Source organism: Castor canadensis, chromosome 9 (assembly GCF_047511655.1).
Source record: "Castor canadensis chromosome 9, mCasCan1.hap1v2, whole genome shotgun sequence".
Classification (NCBI taxonomy): domain Eukaryota; kingdom Metazoa; phylum Chordata; class Mammalia; order Rodentia; family Castoridae; genus Castor; species Castor canadensis.
Window position 1 is genome coordinate 142390794 of NC_133394.1, and position 7031 is coordinate 142397824.

General features: G+C 38.1%; 1 long non-coding RNA gene across 1 annotated transcript; it reads left to right on the top strand.

Annotated features, from left to right (window-relative positions):
- Window positions 1-2084: 2084 nt before the first annotated feature.
- Window positions 2085-4364, top strand: LOC141410781 (uncharacterized). Its single transcript, XR_012435565.1, has 3 exons — window positions 2085-2509; window positions 3406-3531; window positions 4199-4364. It is a non-coding gene; the product is annotated as an uncharacterized lncRNA (long non-coding RNA).
- The last annotated feature ends 2667 nt before the right edge of the window (window positions 4365-7031 follow it).

A 7031-nucleotide genomic window follows, 5' to 3' on the forward strand; every position in this document is an offset into this window, starting at 1 on the left:
AAAATAGCCAGTTTTGTCTCCATTTGCATATTCATTTCAATACTCCTGGTCTAGAAATACATCCATTCTTAGAATTCTCTTTGAGCCAGGCACAACACTGTGTGATTCCTTCATGGGTTAAATAAAAGCTTTAATGTATTCATTTTTATTTCTTTTTTGGGGAAAATTTTTATTTTTTTTAAAAAAATTATTTTTTGATGTCAAGTGTTGCTAACATATGTAGCTCAGATTGTCCTCCAACTCACAATGATCCTCCTGCCTACATCTCCTGAAAGCTGGGATTATATGTTCCACTGCATCCAGCTGGTGGATATTTCTGTGGAGCTTTTGTTCTAGTGGAGGGAAATGCACAATGAATGGAATACCTAACCAAATTGTACAATATATTAGGAAGTGATGAGTGCTATTAAAAGAGAGAGAGTGCAGTTGGATAAGGGGCTTGGAAACAACCAGTGAAGGAGACATTACTTTTGATGGAACTTCCTAATTGACTCCATTTGAGAAATGAATGGTAGAATCAGCTAGATATAGGCTTATGAGTGTGGGTGTTCATACACAAGGGCCTGGTTTAGAGCCCAAAAACTCCCTTCCTTCTTAGGAATGGAGAAGCTGTGAAGGAAAGCTATTATGTTTAATCTTGTATGTTAATTTTGAGTAACCATGGGATATCAGAGCTGGAAAAAAACCCAGCAGGGCTTGACAGAAGATGCAGACTTTCACAGGGTGAGTTCAACAGTCAGGAAACAGGATGATTTTCCTAAAGAAGCGATCACAAGCAAGATGAGCAAAAGGAAAGATCAGAGCCTTGGAAAGCATTCTATGTCAGGAAATGGAAGAATCCAGGTAAGAGGATGAGTAGAGAGTGATCAAAGAGGCAAGAAGAGACTAAATCACAACACTGACAAGTACCAGTCATTTAGCATGTCAGAAGTCACCCTGAGCAGGTAATATGTTTTAAATGTCAGCATTTATTTGCAGAGGAAGGAAAACATCTTCGATGAATAAAAATTACATGCCTCCTTCTTCACTTGATCTTAGCCAAAAGGCTGAGAAGTGATACATGCCTCCTTTTTATGTTCAAATTGAGGGAGTTGCTATCCATATTAACCCTGACATAATATTTTAACATTCTTGGACTTTTATTTTGTAACCCTCCCACTCCCAAATCCTAACTGGATAATGTTTGTTAATCACACTCATTGAGAGTTGAGTTGAGTATGTGAGTTGTTTCCCCAGTATTGGTCTTTCCTTTTCTTCTAATAATCGAGGAGTTAGTAGGACACAACACCACCCAACTAAAGACAATATTTGGTGATGAGGATAGTTCTGTGATTAGGTTCTAGGTCAGAAGAGGGACTGTAAGTGAATTGCCACTTCCAAGGCATGGCCCCATGTCATGCATCTATTCATTTAAGGATATTTATTGAGCCAGGTTCTAGTGGCTTATGTCTGTAATTCTAGCTACTCAATGGTAAGAGATCAGGAGGATCATGGTTCAAAGCCAGCCCAAGGCAAATAGTTCTTGAGGCCCTATCTAGACAAAACTCATCATAAAAAATTGGCTGGCAGTGGCTCAAGAGGTAAGAGTGTCTACCTAACAAGCATGAGTCCCTGAGTTCAAACCCCAGTGCATATGTATATGTGTATGTGAGTGTGTATGTTTATTGGGCACTCACTAAATATATATATATATATATATATATATATATATATATATATATATGAGAGAGAGAGAGAGAGAGAGAGAGAAGGAACTCACAAAATGTCAAGAACTATTGTGAGCATGTAGGATACATGAGTGAATGAAAGATACCAAGTCCCTTCCTTCTATGGAGCTTAAGTTCTAGTGGAGGAAGACACATAACAAACATAATACCTAATTAAATTGTATAGTATGTTAGGAGGTTATGAGTGCTATTTAAAAAAAAAAGAGAGAACTGTTGGTTAAGGGACTTGGGAGCAGTTAGTGGGAAAGATGTGTGGTAGTATTTAATAGAGTGGTCAAAGTTAGCCTCATTAAGATAATGATATTTGACCGTGGCCTTGAAGGAGGTAAAAGGATGAACCATGCAATTATCTGTTGAAGGAGCCTCCATGCTGGGAGAATGGCTAATGCAGAAGCCCAGGGAAAGAGCATGCTGGCATATTTGAGGAACAGCGAGGAAGCCAGTGTATCTGGACTGGAGTGAATAAGAGGGAAAACAGGAGTAAAACCATGATGGACAGAGACATGGAAGGCTGGCCGTGTTGGACTCCCAGGCCACTTTAAGTAATTTGCTTTTAATCTTAGTGCAGTAGGAACCACTGGAGGATTTTGAACAGAGTAGAGCACATGATCTAACTTGGGTATTTTTGGCCTCTGGGTTAAGAAAAGTCCATAGAGGACAAGGGTGGAAGCAGAAAGACCAATTAGGCTACTGTAATAATCAAGACGAGAGTCAACAGTGACTACCACTAGGATGTTAGAATGGAAGTGGTGAGAGAGTTGGATTGTGGATATACTTGTAAGGTGAGTCTATCAGAACTTCTTCATAAACTAAAAGTTAGGTGTGGGAGAGGCGTTAAAGACAACTCCAATTTTTGGCCTAAGCCACTATAAGGGAAAAGTTGCCAGCACTACGGGGGGGAGCTAGGATGCCCTTGACAAGGAAGGCTAGGGGTGCAGCAGACCATCTACACAGAGTGTGATTAGGAGTATGGCATTGACATCCAAGTGGAAATATGGAGAAAGTAGCTTGATAGATGAGTCTGGAGTTCAAGAGAAAGTTGTAGGTGAAGAGATATACATTTGTAGTCCTTGCATGAAGATGATACTTAAAGCCAGCAGCCCAGGAAAGCAAAGAGTGTAGACAGAGTGGGAAAAGGGGAAGCAAATGACTGATGATTGGGCTCTAGTGCCCTTCAACACTAAGATGTTGGAATCAAGAGGAAGAGCCAGGAAAACAAATGAAAAGTAGTAGCCGGTATTGCTGGAGGAAAACCAAGAAGAATGCCTTGAGAAAAGCATTAAGATTTCCATAAGACAGAATTATGAGCCTTCCTCTCCCTCTTCTCCCCTCTCTCACTAGAAGGTAGGCATAACGGTGAAAGCCAAAGCTCCAACATTTCACCACAAGACTTAAGGAAGCTGGGTGGCCAACACCATGGTGCCAGTGAATAATTTCTGGGCTGCTAATATTACTTAAGAAAGAAACAGATATGTAGCTTCTTGGGCCACTGCTATTTTGATCTTTGTTGTTGAAGCTGAATTTGAATTCTAACTAAGAGACACAGGTAACATTACACAGTTTTGCTCAAGCTATGTTTTTCATTCCACCACCTTGGTTTCAAACTGGTGAAGTGTTTTGTACTATTTATGAGTCTTATTCGCACTTTCTTTTCTTTTCTCTTTTACAAACTGGACAGATTCTTGTGACGCATACTGGAAAGGTTAACGTTTAGACAATATGGCAAATCACTATGCCACAGCATTGTTTGATTTCCTTTGATTGTGTCTAAAGACTGGAAACTGTCCAACAGGCTCTTCTGAAGGTAGGAAGTTGATCCTTAAAACATACTCATTTGTATTAAAAAATACCTCAAAGAACAGAGTCACCATATGACTCTGTGGGTCCCATATATGCACATTATTAAGAGAAAATAAATTTGTATTTATTTGTGAGAATCAAAGTGGAGCAAAATTGAGTTAATTGGCACCATATTTCTGATTTTGTCTATATAAGTCCATCATATCTATGGATAGGATAGTACTGAACCCTACACACTGTATATCCTGATTTTTCCTGAATATACATTCAGGATAAGCTTTAATTGATAAATTAGGCACAGTGAAAGATTAACAACACTAAAGTAGAACAATTATAATAATATACTATTAATTTTTAAAAATCTTGTGAATCATTTATTTCTGGAATTTTCTTTTTAATATTTTCAGACTTTAGATAACTGAAGCTGTGAAAGTAAAATCATAGTTAATCGGGGACTACCATTTTGGTATTTTAGAATCTCTTACCAGACCTAGTTTATGTATAATTTATAGAGGTAGTGCACAATGAAAATTGTGAGGCCTCTTGTTCAAAATTAAGAATTTTAAGGTGGTGACAGCAGAGCATTAAAGCAAGCATTAGACACTTCTAAGTGTGGGGGTTTATGGGGCTACCAAGATCACAACTCAAAAAGCTTGCTCTGTGCCTTACAGAATGAATAGGTATGCTGTCTGGATTGACATCCCCTTTCTGAAGTTCTGGCCTTGGTTACTGTGCTCAGCCTTGTAACATTAATGGTGCAATGTCACTGAAATCAAAGGAGGAAGAAGCTTGACTAATGACTGGGTGCTCAAAAGTTTCCAGTGCAACCCAGATTAAAGAAACATTCCACTGTATTCATCGAGATTGAATCACATCTTCATTCATATCTCTGTAACAAACTCCTACTTGCTCATTCTAATTTTGTTCCATTTAAGTTAGAAATGCCTTCAGCTGCAAGCAGAAGAATATATAAGTAACAGTTCATTTTTCTCAAATAACAGCAAATCCAGACTGTGAATTTCTAGGAATAGTTTAGTTGCTTAGTTCTGCATCTGCCATCCCAGCTCTTTTTTTGGCCTGTGCTCCAGGAATGGGGAGGGCATGGCGCCAACCTCATCTGCCTTTGGTTTGACGAACATCCTTTTGTACAACCTCCTAACCCTTGAAGACTTCCTCTTATTTCTCATTGGCCAGAACTGTGGTGTGTGACTGCACCTAGCTTCATGGAATAAGAAGTTTTTATCTTTCCCAGCCTTTGTAACAGAAGCAGGAAGGGTGGCGGGGTGGGAGTGGATGTTGCATTGACTAACACCACCTTCCTGATTAGACTTGGAATTTGTTAAGGGCATGAAATATAAATGTGTTTGTTTATATGTATACTTATTTATATGTATATTCATTTATGGATGTATATAATTTTATATTTTGTGTATTTCTAGTACCAGGAACATGTCAGATGTTGGTTTTGGTGTTGCAAAATGTTGGTGTTACAAATCAAGGTTCAGTTCTGCTCACCACACAACAGTCAGTATTCAGAAATGAGAGTTGGTGAGAAGGAAGTCAGCTTTTATTACAACAAGCCAGCTGATCAGGAAAATGGCTGGGTTTTCATCCCAATGTCTGAAAGGATTTTTATGAGGAGGAAAGGAGGGCAGTGGGTTAGTGACCAGGAAAACTACATGCTGTGTTACCATCTAGCTACTCATTAGCCTTCTTTGTCATCCAGGGGATGTTTTCCTTTCTCTTCAGTCCCAGGATTCCTGCAGGTCATCTCCTGGACCTGCCCTGTGATCCTTTAAACGTATTATTTTCATGCATGTTAAATATTATTCTTCTTTTAATTAAAGAACAGGATTAGCAGGTCATTGGCCCATATTTCGGTGTTATTTAAACAGTAACAGGTACCCTAGGTTCTGAACATCTAAGGAAAGATTACTGATTAGGAGGTGTGGGGACAAGTGTTTTTTCTCTTTGTCCCTCTTTCCTGGAATTGTCAACTCTAACAGTTAATTTCTCAGCCATTTAAAGTTTTTTTTTTTTTTTTTTAAGTAACAACACTGGGCAAATGAAAAACACAAGTGTAACTTTACAAAGAGAAATTTTGCATGTAAAGTAATCTTTCAAAAAAACATTTTTATTAGCCTATATTAGTTTTACAGGGGGTTTCATTATGAAATTTCTACATATCCTTACAATGTATCTTGGTTAGGTTCATCCCCACCATCATCCCTCACCCCCCTCCTAGTTAAAATGATGTTGATAGGTTTCCATGTTCTATCTTCATAAACATATACAAGGTATATTGACCATATTCACCCTCCTTTACCCTCTTTGTTCACCCTCCCATCCAACTACTACCTCTCCCTGTAACAGGGTCTGTTTTACATTCTTGTCTTTCATTGTTTACGTGTCTGTTCATTGATCAAAGAGATTTTTCCATGGAATTTCACCTGTGACTATATTGTACTTTAGTCCGACTAACCCTTTCTATTAGTCGTCCTCACCCTGTCCTCCCTCTCATTATTCAACAGTTTTCAGTACATTTCCTTGTCCTTCTTCCTACACAGATGCAATGTATTTCAATATTATTCACTGTCTAGCCTTCTCTTTTCCTCTCCCTTCTCCTCCTAGTCTCATCAAACCATCTCACTATTGGAAATATTATATATATGTAATATCGCATATATGTTTATATTATATAATATAAATATACTGTATATATATTTATCTTTTGGATCTGTCTTCCACATGAGAGAAAGCATGCAACCTTTGTTTTTCTGAACCTAGCTTATTTCACTTAACATTATAATCTCCAGTTTCATCCGTTAACCTACAAAGAACATGTTCGTTTTTCCTTATGGCTGAATAATATTCTTTTGTGTGCACACACACACACATATATGCATCACATTTTCTTAATTCGTCAGTTGTAGGACATCTGAGCTGTTTCCATAGCTTGACAATTTGTGATTAGTGCTGCAATAAATATGGATGTGCAAGAGTCTTTATTGTATCCTGACTTAACATTCCTTTGAGTATAGTCCCAGGAGTGGTCTTGCTGGAGCATATGGTAGTTCTGTTTTTAGTTTTTTGAGGAACCTTAATACTGCTTTCCATAGTCGTATACTAATTTACACACCCCCCACCATTAATACTGTATAAAAGTTTCTGTTTTCCCTGCATCCTGGCCAACGTTTGTTGTTGTGTTCTTGATGGTAGCCATTTTAACTGAAGTGAGGTGAAATCTTAATGTGGTTTTAAATTGCATTTCCATTCTATTCAGTTCATTTGCCCATTTTGTCATTGGGTCACTGATTCTTTGGGAATTTATAAATTCCCAGAAACTCCCTATAAATTCTGGTTATTAATGCCTTATCAGATGCATGGCTGGAAAAGGTTTTCTCCCATTCTGTGGGCTGTCTTTTCAGTCTGGTGACTGTTTCCTTTGCTAGAAAGAAGCTTTTTTCTTTCATGTAGTCCCACTTGTCAATCCTTTCTCTTAAT